Source organism: Arachis hypogaea, chromosome 13, assembly GCF_003086295.3.
Source record: "Arachis hypogaea cultivar Tifrunner chromosome 13, arahy.Tifrunner.gnm2.J5K5, whole genome shotgun sequence".
Classification (NCBI taxonomy): domain Eukaryota; kingdom Viridiplantae; phylum Streptophyta; class Magnoliopsida; order Fabales; family Fabaceae; genus Arachis; species Arachis hypogaea.
The window spans coordinates 82,673,314-82,689,449 of NC_092048.1; the positions used below are offsets into that span (position 1 = coordinate 82,673,314).

Consider the following 16,136-nt stretch of genomic DNA (forward strand, 5'->3'; position numbering starts at 1 on the left):
TAGACGGTGTGTGCCTCAATCAGAATTCCAGTCCATTTTAGAGGCCTGCCACTCATCTGAGAGTGGAGGACATTTTGGCCATCAAAGAACAGCTAGAAAAATTTTAGACTGTGGATTCTGGTGGCCTACTCTTTTTAAAGACGCTGCTGAATTTTGTAAATCTTGTTCTCGTGCCAAAAGTTTGGCAATATATCCAAGAGGGATGAGATGCCTCAACAGATTATACTTTTCTGTGAAATTTTTGATGTTTGGGGCATTGGCTTCATGAGTCCATTTCCAAATTCTAATGGTTATTTTTATATATTGTTAGCTGTAGATTACGTTTCTAAATGGGTGGAAGCAATTCCTACCTGTACTGATGATGCTAACACTGTTATTTCCTTTGTTAGAAACCACATTATTTGTCGCTTTGGATCACCCGAGCAATCGTGAGTGATCAAGGCACCCATTTTTGTAACAGGAGACTAACAGGATTACTGAAGAAGCATGGGATAATTCATAAAGTAGCAACAGCCTACCACCCTCAAACTAATGGGCAAGCCGAGGTGTCAAACGAAGAGATAAAGCGTATATTACAGACGATAGTCAAACCTCATAGAAGAGACTGGAGCACCAGGCTACAAGATGCACTCTGAGCATACAGAACTGCATACAAGACACCCATTGGGATGAGTCCCTTCCGCTTAGTTTATGGAAAAGCCTGTCACCTCCTAGTTGAAGTAGAGCACAAAGCCTTTTGGGCAATAAAGGAGTGCAACATGGGATTTGAGAAAGCCGGAGCTGAAAGAAAGTTGCAACTGCAAGAATTGGAAAGCCTTCGCCTGGAAGCTTATGAGAACTCAAGGTTGTACAAGGAAAAGATGAAGGCTATACATGATAAGAACATCAAGAGGAGAGAGTTCTAACCTGGGGACTTAGTCCTCCTTTACAACTTTAGACTGAGGCTCATGCCAGGCAAGTTGAGATCAAAATGGGAAGGTCCATATAGAGTAGAGAACGCTGAGACATATGGAGTTTTCCACCTGAGTCATCCTTCAAGATCTGAATTCATCAAAGTTAATGGACATCGCTTAAAGCTATATCATGGTGAGAAGGTAACGAAAAACAATGAGCTAGAGATCTTCCTCTTGGAGGATCCACCTACAGCAGAAGACTGAGCTAGTGGAGCGTCCAATTTAAGGACGTTAAAGCAAAGTGCTGGGTGGGAGACAACCCACCATGGTATGATCGTTCCTTTCCTTCTTCTTCTTAGTTTTATTTTTCAATAACTCTTCTCATTATTAGCACATTTAGTTTGCATCTTCATCTGTATATTGCATATATATAAAAAAAAGGGGAGCACGCGACGCGTCCGCGTCGCAGGTGAGTAAGAAAGCAAATAAATCGAACAGAGAGTCACGCGGGAGCGTGGCTGGAGGCGTGCCTTTGGCACAAATCGCCTCACGCAACTACGTCACTGACGCGTCCGCCTCATGTGAGAATAATGCCTCCCATGCATCCGCATCACCCACGCAGACCCGTGACCTGAAAATCGACGTAAAAAAGGGTGCATGACCGAAAGTTGTGCGGGAGTGGTGCTGGACTGGTGCTGAACGCACAAGCCTTACCACGCAGACGCATGGCTAATGCGTCTGCGTCATATTCAAATATTGTCCACCCACGCGATCGCGTCCACCACGCGAACGCGTCACCCTGGAATTTGGCAATAATGAGTTTTGAACAGAAAGTTGTGCAAGAGCGACGCTGCCCTCGCGCCAGTAGCACCGAACGAGTTACGCGTCCGCGTGACTGACTCGACCGCGTCGATTCATATGAGCGCAAGTCGCGCGAACGCGTACCCCACGCGTCCGCGTCGCTTGCGCCGGACAGCTTATCCTAATTTGCCAAAATATCTTATCTTTCTCTTCCCCAAATCCTACTTTTTCTTTTCCCTCCTTATTTCTTTCTTCCCCTTTCTTCCTTCTTCCTTCTTTCTCACTTTCTACTTTCTCTCTCCCTCACCACCATTACCAAGGTTTTTCTTTTATTCTTCCCTCCCTACTTTTCTATTCTTCTTTTTATTTTTATGTTTTTTTCTCCTTTTCTTTTTCTTTTTACTTGCATTATCCATGTTTTCTTTTTCTTTCTTTTTCTTTTAATTGGTGTTGGAAATTTATTAGGGTCATTATTATTCCTTATGATTTGCTTGTGGATTGTTAAGGACTTATTTGGCAATTATATATTAATATTTTAAGGGTTGCTTGCATGTTCAATTTATTTTTTTCATTAGCTTATTTATCATGCATGCTATGTGTTTGTGAAAACGCCCGTATGGCATTGTGCACTGTTTTTCAAAATCTTTTATCCTACTACTCTACAATGCTTGCTTTTCACAAAACCATTTCTCATATCATATTAATTCCATATAATTGCCATTACAAACAGATTGTTAGTATGACAGACTTGGTAATCTAACTTAGACATTGAATGCTTGATCTATGCTACTCATGCCTTTGCCGGCATGCCAATAAACACCTTGCATTTAATTGTCCCCATATGCACTTGCTATATTTCCATTGATGATTTTCCACATATAGTCATGACCATGTGTTAATATCATTCATCTTTTAAATGTGCATTGATTACCACCTTTTCCGTCCTCTTCCTTGCTCTATCCCTTGACATTTTAACATACTTTTTCTTTTCTTTCTTTTAGGATGGCCACCAAGAAAGGCAAGGAGAAAGCTACTCCCAAACCACCCGCAAGAAGAGGAACAAAAAGAGCATTAGTGGCAGAGCCATCTTCAACCGCAGTTAAGCCCTCAACAAAAAGGATTAAGAGGATTATAAAGGTTGATGAAAAAGAGAAAGCCTTCCCAGCAAAGGAAACTGCGCGATTTACCAATTGCTACTGTGAGCAGATGTTCCCCATCCTGGCAGAAAGGAGTTACAACAACGAATACCTCCTTATCCTCCCGACCCATATTGCTAAATTTGTTGAGCCGCAAATTGCACGAAGACAATGGGGTTTCCTACAGAGACAGCCACGATAGGTTAATCTTTCCTGGGTAGTCGAGTTCTACTCCAACTTCCACCTGCCGACCTGCAGTCTGTCTATGTCCGTCAGAAGCAAATCCCTATTACAGAAGAGGCCATTCAACGAGCTTTAGATCTTCCCGCTACTCCAGAAGGACTGGACGCATTTCAAGAGGCCGCACTCAAGCGCCAGATGTACCAATTTGACTGGGATGCTGTTCTCAAAGTTATCGCACTACCTGGCAGTAGATGGATCTACTTATACCATCATTCCCGTCCTAAGGGAATATTGGCTTCTGTACTTACCTTGGAGGCTCGCGTATGGGCACAGATTATGTCCCATTACATCTTTCCGAGCACCCACGAGTCCTCTTTCACTGCAGACATGGCCGTTCTACTATGGTGCATCCTTACAGACCAGCCTCTGAACCTACCAAGACACATCCGGAATGCTATGGGACACGTACAGATTGTGGGTAACTTACCTTTTCCCGCCTTGGTTTCAGATCTCGTCTCAGCAGCCGGAGTCTCCTACAGAGCTGGAGACACCAAAGCCATGCTCCCACTGGATGATCAGTACGTCCCTAACGGGAAATATATTAGACTTCCAGCAGCCACTACAAGCCAGCCTACTGAACCGGCTGAAGAAATTCCTCCTTTAACACCACAAGCACCTACAACAAACCAACTACTCCATCAGATACTTGAGAGGTTGGATCGGCAGGAACACAAAGCAAAGCTAAGAGAGCGCCGTAACAAGCGCCGATTCACATACCTCAAGGAGCTACTTAAAGAAAAATACAGAGACTCAGACACCCTGGACTTCACTTCCTTTACCAGCACAGGGAGCCATGACGGTCCCGACTGTGGAGATACTACTACCAGCCCACCTTTGTTCCTGACACATGGCACCGAGGACGGTGCAAAGCCTTAAGTGTGGGAAGGTCGGTCAGTACCTGACTTCCGGAGGTAATTTCTCTTCCTTAACACCAATAAAATAGGATATTTAGTTAGTTTTTCTTTTGTAGAATAGGATAAATTGCATAATAATAGGTTAGTTGCATGCATGTTCTACTTGATTGAAAAGACAGTAAGTTTCTTCTAAGACCATATTTTTAGAACAAAATTTCACTAATTTTAATTAAAACTTTTATGTTAAATTTGCTTGAAGTTGTATTTGAAACATGATTTTTGAGGTAAAGAACACACAACCTGTGAGACTTTGAGCCTAAACACATGGTTACATTATTTAACCATAATTATTTTATTCTTGTGTGTTTACTTCTCTATGATTGTAATCTATATTTTGTTTCATCCTATATGTCCAATGTTTAATATATTTATATGCTTGCATATGATTGAGGCCATTATTTGTTTAACTCACTTATCTAAATTAAGCCTACCCTTTAAGTTACCTTTATTAGCCACTTTGAGTCTTTAAATCCCATTTGTTCTTTATTTTACCACATTACTGGCCTGAAGAGGAAAAATAATTATATATCCCAATTGAATCTTTGGTTAGCTTGAGGTATAATTGTGTGTTAATTGAGTATGGGAAGATTTTGGGAACAAAAGATAATAAGGGAATGTGTCATGATAATATAACGGGAATTTGGGTACCTACTCATGTGAAACTATAAAAGAAAAAAATTAATAATTCTATGTGCATTGATAAGCTGTGTTTATTTAAAAAAAATGTCGATAAATAAATAAGGGGACAAAATTACCCCAATGCTAAGTTAAAACTCAAGGATCAATGCATATATGATAAAATCAAAATAAAAGTTGATACATGAGTATGGAATGTGAAAGGGAAATTTTGGGTAGCTAGGTGTGAAATTTAAGTTATATACAATGTATATATGTGTGTTAGGTGAAAGCTTGGGTTAATTAAAGATTCAATTTATAAGCTTACTTAGCCATATATGTACCCTTACCCTTACCTTGGCCCCATTACAACCTTGAAAAGACCTCATGATGTTTGCATTGGTATATTAAATGTTGTTGATTGGTTAGGAGAAGAACAAAAATTAGAAAGCATGATTAGAGAAGGATAGAGTGATTACCCTACACACTAGAGAGACTAGAGTGCACATACATCATCAGTGAGGGTTCAATGCTTAAATTCTATGTTCCCTGCTTTCATGAGCTACCTTCTTGAATTTTAATTTGTTGTTACTGTATAAGAATTGAATTAGTGGAATTTCATTTGTGATTGTCTTGAAGAGCTTATTTACTTTGGACCAAGTGGACAAGAATCATATAGTTGCATTCACATATATAGGTTGCATTGCATTGCATGAGTTTTACATGTTCCTACTCATTTATTTTATCTCTTTCAACTAAGCATGAGGACATGCTAATGTCTAAGTGTGGGGAGGTTGATAAACCATTATTTTATGGTTTACATTGTGTTTAATTGTGCGGTTTTATCAAATCTTTACCCACTTATTCATTAAATTAGCATGTATTTACAACTCCTTCCCAAAATCACTCCATGGTTGAAAATAAACTTCCTAGAGACTTTTAATTATGTATTTTAATTCTCCTTTATTCCATTCGATGCCGTGATCTGTGTGTTAAGTATTTCAGGTTTTATAGGGCATGAATGACTTGGAGATTGGAAAGGAAGCTTGCAAAAATGGAAGGAACACAAGAAATGAAGGAGATGACCAGCGAGAAGTGACGTGGATGCATGGCTCACGCGACTGCGCGAAATAGAGGAAATTGCAGTGACGCGAACGCATGGATTGGAAACTGCACAAGTGACACGAATGCGTGGACGACGCGCACGCGTGGCAAGGCAAAACGCTGGATGACGCGAACGCCTGGATGATGCGATCGCGTGACGTGCACGATATGCAGAATCTGCAGAATTCGATGGGGGCAATTTTGGGCCCTGTTTTGACCCTGTTTTTGGCCCAGAAAAGCATATTAGAGCCAGGGAACATGCAGAGACCAAAAGAAGATTCATTCCACATAATCTTAGTTTTTAGATCTGTTTTTACTCCTCCTCTAGGTTTTCTCTCTACACATTCATAGTTCTTAGGATTTCATTTTTATTGCTTTTTGGATTGGGATATTGAGAAGAGTTATTACCTCCATCAAGACTTCGTCATTCTAGTTTGTTTCCTTACTTGTCACTTACTCTTCCATGTCCTTAATTTATTCAGAGTTACTATTGGATTATTTTTAGAATCTATTAATACAAGAATTATTTTTACTTTTAATTGGTTTCTTTGATTATTATTATTTATCATGTCTCTCTTTATTTCTCTTTCTTATTTTGTGAAATTTACATTCATAATGAGCGAGTAGTTCTATAACTTGATTGGGAGATGATTGAAAGGAGAACCTTGAGTTGGAATACTCAAGATAAAAGTTGTAATTGGGTTTATGGTTGGATCGCCCTCTAGTCACTGACACTAGTCCTTCCCAAGGGAGAGGATTAGGACTTGTGAACAGAAATTGCCTTCCAACTGGCTTGACTTTCCTCTACCTAGTAAAGGATAACTAAGCAGAACAACCTTCAATTATCATTTTGATCTGGGGAGAACTCCATCAAGGATAGGGCTTCCAACTAATCTACTCCCGGTCAAGGTTTTTATTTAAATTACATAAATTCTCTGATTTAATTTTCTGTTTATCAATTCAAACCATTTTAGAAAACATCTGATTAATAAAATAGCACACCTTTCTGCAACTCGTTGGGAGACGACCTGGGATTCATACTCCTAGTATTTTAATTCTAATTTTTGTGACAACCCCTTCTAAATTGATAAGCGGATTTTCGGTTGGTTAAGAACTGTACTTGCAACGTATCTCTTATAATAATTTCTTAACTCGTCAATTTCTGCCCCGTCAGTGGTTTATGCCATTGACAAGTTTAGATCATACTTAGTAGGATCAAAAGTGATTGTGTACACTGACCATGCTGCTCTTAAATATCTACTCACGAAGCAGGATTCAAAACCCAAGCTCATAAGATGGGTGTTGCTTCTGCAAGAGTTTGATATAGAAAGACTCCCGAGAGACTCCCGAGAGTTTGTGCGTAACTGTGACAACTGTCAGAGAGCTGGTAATCTACCTCACAGTTACGCCATGCCTCAGCAAGGGATCTTAAAGATTGAGTTTTTTGACGTATAGGGTATTGACTTTATGGGGCCTTTCCCACCATCATATTCAAACACTTATATTCTAGTGGCAGTCGACTATGTATCCAAATGGGTAGAGGTCATTGCAACACCCACCAATGATACTAAGACAGTGCTGAAGTTCCTCCAGAAGCATATCTTCAGCAGGTTTGGTGTCCCTAGAGCACTAATCAGTGATGGGGGCACTCACTTCTGCAGCAAACAACTTTACTCTGCTATGGTCTAATATGGAATTAGCCACAAGGTGGCAACTCCGTATCATCCACAGACAAATGGGCAAGCTGAAGTCTCTAATAGAGAAATAAAAAGAATCTTGGAACGGACTGTAAGTACCCGTAGAAAGGATTGGGCAAGAAGCTTGGATGACGCTCTGTCGGCATACAGAACAGCATTCAAAACTCCTATAAGGACCTCTCCATACCAGCTTGTGTATGGTAAGGCCTATCATCTGCCCATGGAACTGGAGCATAAGGCCTACTGGGCAACCAGATTCCTAAATTTTGATGCTAAATTAGCTGGAGAAAAAATATTGCTCCAGCTGAATGAGCTAGAGGAATTCAGACTCACTGCTTTCAAAAATGCCAAGCCTTACAAAGAGAAAGCAAAAAGGTGGCATGACAGAAAGCTGTCATCTAGAGTCTTTGAACCAGGACAGAAGGTTCTGCTGTTTAACTCTAAGCTCAGACTATTCTCCGGGAAACTGAAATCCTGGTGGAGGGGACCATATGTGATTACAAGTGTGTCACCATATGGCTATGTGGAGCTTCAAGACATTGATTCTAATAAGAAGTTCATTGTTAATGGACAGAGAATCAAGCATTATCTTGAAGGCAATGTTGAGCAAGAGTGCTCAAAGCTGAGGCTAGATTAAAAGCTCAGCAAGGTCCAGCTAAAGTCGATAAAGAAGCGCTTGCTGGGAGGTAACCCAGCCATTAGCAAGGCTTATTTGTTATTTAAATAATAATTATACGAGTTTAATATAAATAATCTTCAAGGTAAAGTATCAATTGCATAAGTTCACAGAGTTACAGAAGGATTCAGAGCACAAAACGGGGAAAAAGAACTCACTGGCAAGAAAACGCCAGTAAGAGGGATATTTGGGCGTTAAACGCCCAAAAGAAGCTTCTACTGGGCGTTTAACACCAGTAAAGATACCTTTTTGGGAGTTAAACGCCAGAATTGCAGCATCCTGGGTGTTTAGAAAAATGCCCAATGACAAAGGATTTCTGGCATTTAACGCTAGCCAGGATACCTGGCTGGGCGTTAAACGACCAAAACAAGCAGCAAATGGGCGTTAAACGCCCAAAACAAGCTACAACTGGGCGTTTAGCGCCAGAAGTGTGGAAGGGGAGGAATTTTGTTTTTCAATTCAATTTTTTTTTTAAATTTTCATGTTTCCATCCATGATTTCTTGCATGAACATGTTACAAATTCTCATTTTTTTCAATTTCAATTTCAAAATAATCTCAATCCTAAAAATCTTTTGATTCTTCTTCAAATTCTTCTAAAATCTTTTTCAAAACTCATCTATCTTTTTAAATTCTTTTCAAAACTTTTTCAACTAATCATACTATCTTCTCAGAAATTGGATTTATCTTTTTCAAATCTCTATCTTATCTTTTCAATTTTAAAATTATATCTTTTGCATATCATAATCATCTTTTTACAAATCATATCTTCTATCATAACTTTTTCATAATTTTTGAACCCAACCCATCCTCTTTAAATTCACATTCGGCCTCCCCCTCTCCTCCACAATTCGAATTTGTCCTTTCTTCTATTACTCTCCTTTCCTTTCTTTTTCTTGAGGACAAACAAACCTCTAAGTTTGGTGTGCTTTTCGGGAGCTCTGAGCTAATTCTCACTAAGATCATGGCTCCTAAGGGAAAACAAGCCACTTCAAGAGGCAAGAAAGAGAAATTCCAAAACCACTTTGGAATCAAGAGAGGTTCTTAACCAAAGAACATGCAGACCATTACTACAAAATAATGGGTCTAAGAACAGTGATCCCAGAAGTTAAATTCGATCTGAAAGAAGATGAATATCCGGAGATCCAAGAGCATATTCGAAACAGAGGCTGGGAAATTCTGGCTAATCCAAAGACAAAGGTAGGTAGAAACATGGTTCAGGAATTCTACGCAAATCTGTGGCAAACAGATAAGCAAAGATTAACTGGAGCCGCTTTCTATACCTTTCGAACCTTGGTCAGAGGGAAGATTATGTACTTCCACCAGGACAAAATAAGAGAGGTCTTCAAGCTGCCTCAACTACAAGATGATCCAGAATCCTTTAACAGGAGAATGGTGAAATTTGATAAGCGCTTAGACCAAGTTCTAGAGGACATATGCATCCCTAAAACTAAGTGGATAACCAATACAAAGAGTGTCCCAAATCAACTCAAGAGAGGAGATCTCAAACCAATTAGCAAGGTTAGCCTTCCCTCATCTCATCTGTACTCTATACAATTCAGCTGGAATTGTCATAGAGGGAGACATCCTCAATGAAGGAGACAAGCCCATCACTAAGAAGAGGATGGAGCAAACAAGAGAGTCCACTCATGGACCTCAACAAGAGCATGAAAAAATTCCTCATCAAGAAATCCCTGAGATACCTCAAAGGATGCACTTTCCCCCCACAAAACTATTGGGAGCAAATCAACACCTCCTTAGGAGAATTGAGTTCCAACATGGGGCAACTAAAGATGGAGCACCAAGAGCATTCCATCCTCCTCCATGAAATTAGAGAAGACCAAAGAGCCATGAGGGAGGAGCAACAAAGGCAAGGAAGAGACATAGAGGAGCTCAAGCACTCCATAAGATCTTCAAGAGGAAGAACTAGCCGCCATCACTAAGGTGGACCCGTTCTTTAATTTCCTTGTTCCTATTTTTCTGTTTTTTCGAATTATATGCTTTATATTTTGTCTCTGTTTGTGTCTTTATTACATGATCATTAGTGTCTAGTGTCTATGTCTTAAAGCTATGAATGTCCTATGAATCCATCACCTTTCTTAAATGAAAAATGTTTTAATTGCAAAAGAACAAGAAGTACATGATTTCAAATTTTATCTTGAAATTAGCTTAATTATTTTTATGTGGTGGCAATACCTATTGTGTTCTGAATGACTGCTTGAATAGTGCATATTTTTGAATTTATTGTTTATGAATGTTAAAATTGTTGGATCTTGAAAGAATGATGAAAAAGGAGAAATGTTATTGATAATCTGAAAAATCATAAAATTGATTCTTGAAGCAAGAAAAAGCAGTGAAAAGCAAAAGCTTGCGAAAAAAATATGAAAAGAAAAAAAATGGCGAAAAAAATAAAGAAAAAAAAAAGAAAAAGAAAAAGTAAGTAGAAAAAGCCAATAGCCCTTTAAACCAAAAGGCAAGTGTAAAAAGGATCCAAGGCTTTGAGCATTAATGGATAGGAGAGCCCAAAGGAATAAAATCCTGGCCTAAGCGGCTAAATCAAGCTGTCCCTAACCATGTGCTTGTGGCATGAAGGTGTCAAGTGAAAAGCTTGAGACTGAGCGGTTAAAGTCGTGGTCCAAAGCAAAAAGAGTGTGCTTAAGAGCTCTGGACACCTCTAACTGGGGACTCTAGAAAAGCTGAGTCACAATCTGAAAAGGTTCACCCAGTCATATGTCTGTGGCATTTATGTATCCGGTGGTAATATTGGAAAACAAAATGCTTAGGGTCACGGCCAAGACTCATAAAGTAGCTGTGTTCAAGAATCAACATACTGAACTAAGAGAATCAATAACACTTCTGAATTATGAGTTCCTATGGATGCCAATCATTCTAAACTTCAAAGGATCAAGTGAGATGCCAAAACTGTTCAGAAGCAAAAAGGCTATAAGTCCCGCTCGTCTAATTGGAACTAAGTTCATTGATAAGTTTGAAATTTATTGTATTTTCTCTTCTTTTTATCCTACTTTATTTTTAGTTGCTTGGGGACAAGCAACAATTTAAGTTTGGTGTTGTGATGAGCAGATAAATTATACCCTTTTTGGCATTGTTTTTACATAGTTTTTAGTATGTTTTAGTTACTTTTTATTATATTTTTATTCGTTTTTATGCAAAAATCACATTTCTGGACTTTACTATGAGTTTGTGTGTTTTTCTGTGATTTTAGATATTTTCTAGCTGAAATTGAGGGACCTGAGCAAAAATCTGATTCAAAGGCTGAAAAAGGACTGCAGATGCTGTTGGATTCTGACCCTCCTGCACTCGAAGTCGATTTTCTGGAGCTACAGAAGCCCAATTGGCGCGCTCTTAATTGAGTTGGAAAGTAGACATCCTGGGATTTTCATCAATATTTAATAGTCCATACTTTGCCTGATATTTGATGGCCCAAACTGGCGTCCAAAGCCAGCCTAAAACATCTTGGCGTAAAACACCCAAACTGGCACCAGAATTAGAGTTAAATGCCCAAACTGGCACCAAAGCTGGCGTTTAACTCCAGGAACAGTGATGAGCGGATAATTTATACGCTTTTTGGCATTGGTTTTAGTATGTTTTTAGTAGAATCTAGTTACTTTTAGGGATGTTTTCATTAGTTTTTATGTTAAATTCACATTTCTGGACTTTACTATGAGTTTGTGTGTTTTTCTATGATTTCAGGTATTTTCTGACTGAAATTGAGGGACTTGAGCAAAAATCAGATTCAAAGGTTGAAGAAGGACTGCTGATGTTGTTGGATTCTGACCTCCCTGCACTCAAAGTGGATTTTCTGCAGCTACAGAACTCAAAATGGCGCGTTTCCAATTGCGTTGGAAAGTAGACATCCAGGGCTTTCCAGCAATATATAATAGTCCATACTTTGGCCAAGTTTAGAGGACGTAAAAGGGCATTGAACGCCAGTTCTATGCTGCTGTTTGGAGTTAAACGCCAGAAACACGTCACAAACCAGAGTTGAACGCCAAAAATACATTACAACCTGGCGTTCAACTCCAGAAAGAGCCTCTGTACGTGTAATATTCAAGCTCAGCCCAAGCACACACCAAGTGGGCCCCAGAAGTGGATTTATGCATCAATTACTTACTTCTGTAAACCCTAGTAGCTAGTTTATTATAAATAGAACTTTTTACTATTGTATTTGACATCTTTGGACGTCTGGTTCTTAAATTATGGGGGCTGGCCATTCGGCCATGCCTGGACCTTCATCACTTATGTATTTTCAACGGTAGAGTTTCTACACTCCATAGATTAAGGTGTGGAGCTCTGCTGTTCCTCAAAGATTAATGCAAAGTACTACTGTTTTTCTATTCAATTCAACTTATTATGCTTCTAAGATATTCATTCGCACTTCAACCTGAATGTGATGAACGTGACAATCATCATCATTCCCCCACGAACGCGTGCCTGACAACCACTTCTGTTCCACCTTAGATTGAATGAGTATCTCTTGGATCTCTTAATCAGAATCTTCGTGGTATAAGCTAAATTGATGGCGGCATTCATGAGAGTCCGGAAAGTCTAAACCTTGTCTGTGGTATTCCGAGTAGGACTCTGGGATTGAATGACTGTGACGAACTTTAAACTCGCGAGTGCTGCGCATAGTGACAGACGCAAAAGTAGGGTGAATCCTATTCCAGTATGATCGAGAACCTCAGATGATTAGCCGTGCTGTGACAGAGCATTTGGACCATTTTCACAAGAGGATAGAATGCAGCCATTGGCAAGGGTGATGCCTCCAGACGATTAGCCATGCAGTGACAGTGCATCGGACCATTTTCCAGAGAGGATTAAAAGTAGCCATTGACAACGGTGATGTCCTTACATAAAGCCAGTCATGGAAAGGAGTAGGATTGATTGGATGAAGACAGCAGGAAAGCAGAGGTTCAGAGGAACGAAAGCATCTCTATGCGCTTATCTGAAATTCTCACCAATGAATTACATAAGTATTTCTATCCTTATTTTATTATTTAATTTCGATAACTCCATAACTATTTTATATCCGCCTGACTGAGATTTACAAGATGACCATAGCTTGCTTCATACCAACAATCTCCGTGGGATCGACCCTTACTTGCGTAAGGTTTATTACTTGGACGACCCAGTGCACTTGCTGGTTAGTTGTGCGAAGTTGTGATAAAAAGTTGAGATTACAATTGAGTGTACCATGTTGATGGTGCCATTGATGATCACAATTTTGTGCACCAAGTTTTTGGCGCCGTTGCGGGGGATTGTTCGAGTTTGGACAACTGACGGTTCATCTTGTTGCTCAGATTAGGTAATTTTCTTTTTGTTTTCTTTTCAAAAATTTTTCAAAAATCTTTCAAAAAAAAAAATTTTCTCATCTGTTTTCGAAAAAATAAAATAAATGTTTTCAAAAATATATTTTTCTTCAGAATTTCTAAGAATGAATTCTAGAGTTTCATGAAGCATGTTGAAGCAGGGCTGGCTATAAAACCATGTCTAAATTCTTTTGGACAGAGGTTTTGGCTTAAAATTGAATGAATTACTCCCATATTCATGCTAAAGCTTGACTGGCTATTAAGCCATGTCTAACCCTCAGATTGGAGCTTTAGACTAAGATTGTAAGATTCTTGGAATTCATATTAAAAATTTTGTAATTCTTATTTTTATTTTTCAAATAATTTTCGAAAAATAAAAAAAAAATCATAAAATCATAAAAAATTCAAAAATATTTCATGTTTCTTGTTTGAGTCTTGAGTCAAGTTGAATGTTTGGTGTCAATTGCATATTCATCTTGCATTTTTCGAAAAATTCATGCATTCATAGTGTTCTTCATGATCTTCAAGTTGTTCTTGGTAAGTCTTCTTGTTTGATCTTGATGTTTTCTTGTTTTGTGTTGTGTGGTGTTTTGCATATGCATTCTTGAATTCTTAGTGCCTAGGCATTAAAGATTTCTAAGTTTGGTGTCTTGCATGCTTTCTTTGCATTAAAAATTTTTCAAAAATATGTTCTTGATGTTCATCATGACATCCAAAGTGTTCTTGGTGTTCATCTTGACATTCATAGTTTTCTTGCATGCATTCCTTGTTTTGATCCAAAAAGAAAAGAGAAAAACATGAAAATGATGTTTTAATTTTTCCCTCTCATCATTAAAAATTCAAAAATCAAAAAAATATCTTTCCCTTTTTCACTCATAAATTTCGAAAATTTGAGTTGACTTTTTCAAAACTTTTTAAAATCTAGTTGTTCTTATGAGTCAAATCAAATTTTTAATTTAAAAATCTTATCTTTTTCAAAATCTTTTTCAAAAATCATATCTTTTTCACTTTTCTTATTTATTTTCGAAAATTCTAAAAATATTTTTCAAAAATCTTTTTGTCATCTTTATCTCCTAATTTTCGAAAATAACATCATCAATTAATGTTTTGATTCAAAAATTTCAAGTTTGTTACTTACTTGTTAAGAAAGATTCAAACTTTAAGTTCTAGAATCATATCTTGTGATTTCTTGTGAATCAAGTCATTAATTGTGATTTTAAAAATCAAATCTTTTTCAAAACCAATTTCAATCGTATCTTTTCAAAAAATATCTTTTCATCTTATCTTTTTCAAAAATTTGATTTTAAAATATTTTTCTAACTTCTTATCTTCTTATCTTTTCAAAATTGCTTTTCAAAATCTGTTTCAACTAACTAACTAACTTTTTGTTTATTTCTTATCTTTTTCAAAACTATCTAACTAACTCTCTATCTCTAATTTTCGAAAATATCTTCCCTCTTTTTCAAAATTTCTTTTTAATTAACTAATTATTTTAATTTTTAAATCTTAATTTTCAAAAATTACTAACCTTTTTCAAAAACTATTTTCGAAAATTACTAACCCTTTTTCAAAAATAATTTTCAAAAATCCTTCTCCCTCATCTCCTTCTAATTATTTATTCATCTACTAATACTTCTCTTCATCTCACATTACTGCTCCTATCCTTACCCTTGTGTTTGGATTCTTCATTCTTCTTCACCCCTATTCCTTTTCTTCTTCTACTAACAATAAGGAACCTTTTTAACTGTGACATAGAGGATTCCTCTTCTTTTCATGTTCTCTTCTCTTTCTTATGAGCAGGAACAAGGAAAAAGGCATTCTTGTTGAAGCTGATCCGGAACCTGAAAGGACTCTGAAGAGGAAACTAAGAGAAGCTAAATTACAACAATCCAGAGACAACCTTATTGAAAATTTTGAACAAGTAAAGGAGATGGCAGTCGAGTCCAACAACAATAATGCAAGGAGAATGCTTGGTGACTTTACTGCACCTAATTCCAATTTACATGGAAGAAGCATCTCCATTCCTGCCATTGGAGCAAACAACTTTGAGCTGAAACCTCAATTAGTTTCTCTGATGCAGCAGAACTGCAAGTTTCATGGACTTCCATTTGAAGATCCTTTTCAGTTCTTAACTGAATTCTTGCAGATATGTGATACTGTTAAGACTAATGGAGTAGATCCTGAAGTCTACAGGCTCATGCTTTTCCCTTTTGCTGTAAGAGACAGAGCTAGAGTGTGGTTGGACTCTCAACCCAGAGATAGCCTGAACTCTTGGGACAAGCTGGTCACGGCTTTCTTAGCCAAGTTCTTTCCTCCTCAAAAGCGGAGCAAGCTTAGAGTGAATGTTCAAACCTTCAGACAGAAAGAAGGTGAATCCCTCTATGAAGCTTGGGAAAGATACAAGCAACTGACCAAAAAGTGTCCTTCTGACATGCTTTCAGAATGGACCATCCTGGATATATTCTATGATGGTCTATCTGAATTGGCTAAGATGTCATTGGATACCTCTGCAGGTGGATCCATTCACCTAAAGAAAACGCCTGCAGAAGCTCAAGAACTCATTGACATGGTTGCTAATAACCAGTTCATGTACACCTCTGAGAGTAACCCTGTGAGTAATGGGACGCCTATGAAGAAGGGAGTTCTTGAAATTGATACTCTGAATGCCATATTGGCTCAGAACAAAATATTGACTCAGCAAGTCAATATGATTTCTCAGAGTCTGAATGGAA

General features: G+C 38.1%; 1 non-coding gene across 1 annotated transcript; it reads right to left on the bottom strand.

The window, feature by feature from the left end:
* Positions 1-15,733: 15,733 nt before the first annotated feature.
* On the bottom strand, positions 15,734-15,841 carry LOC112739514 (small nucleolar RNA R71). Its single transcript, XR_003170449.1, has one exon. It is a non-coding gene; the product is annotated as a small nucleolar RNA R71 (small nucleolar RNA).
* Positions 15,842-16,136: the final 295 nt, after the last annotated feature.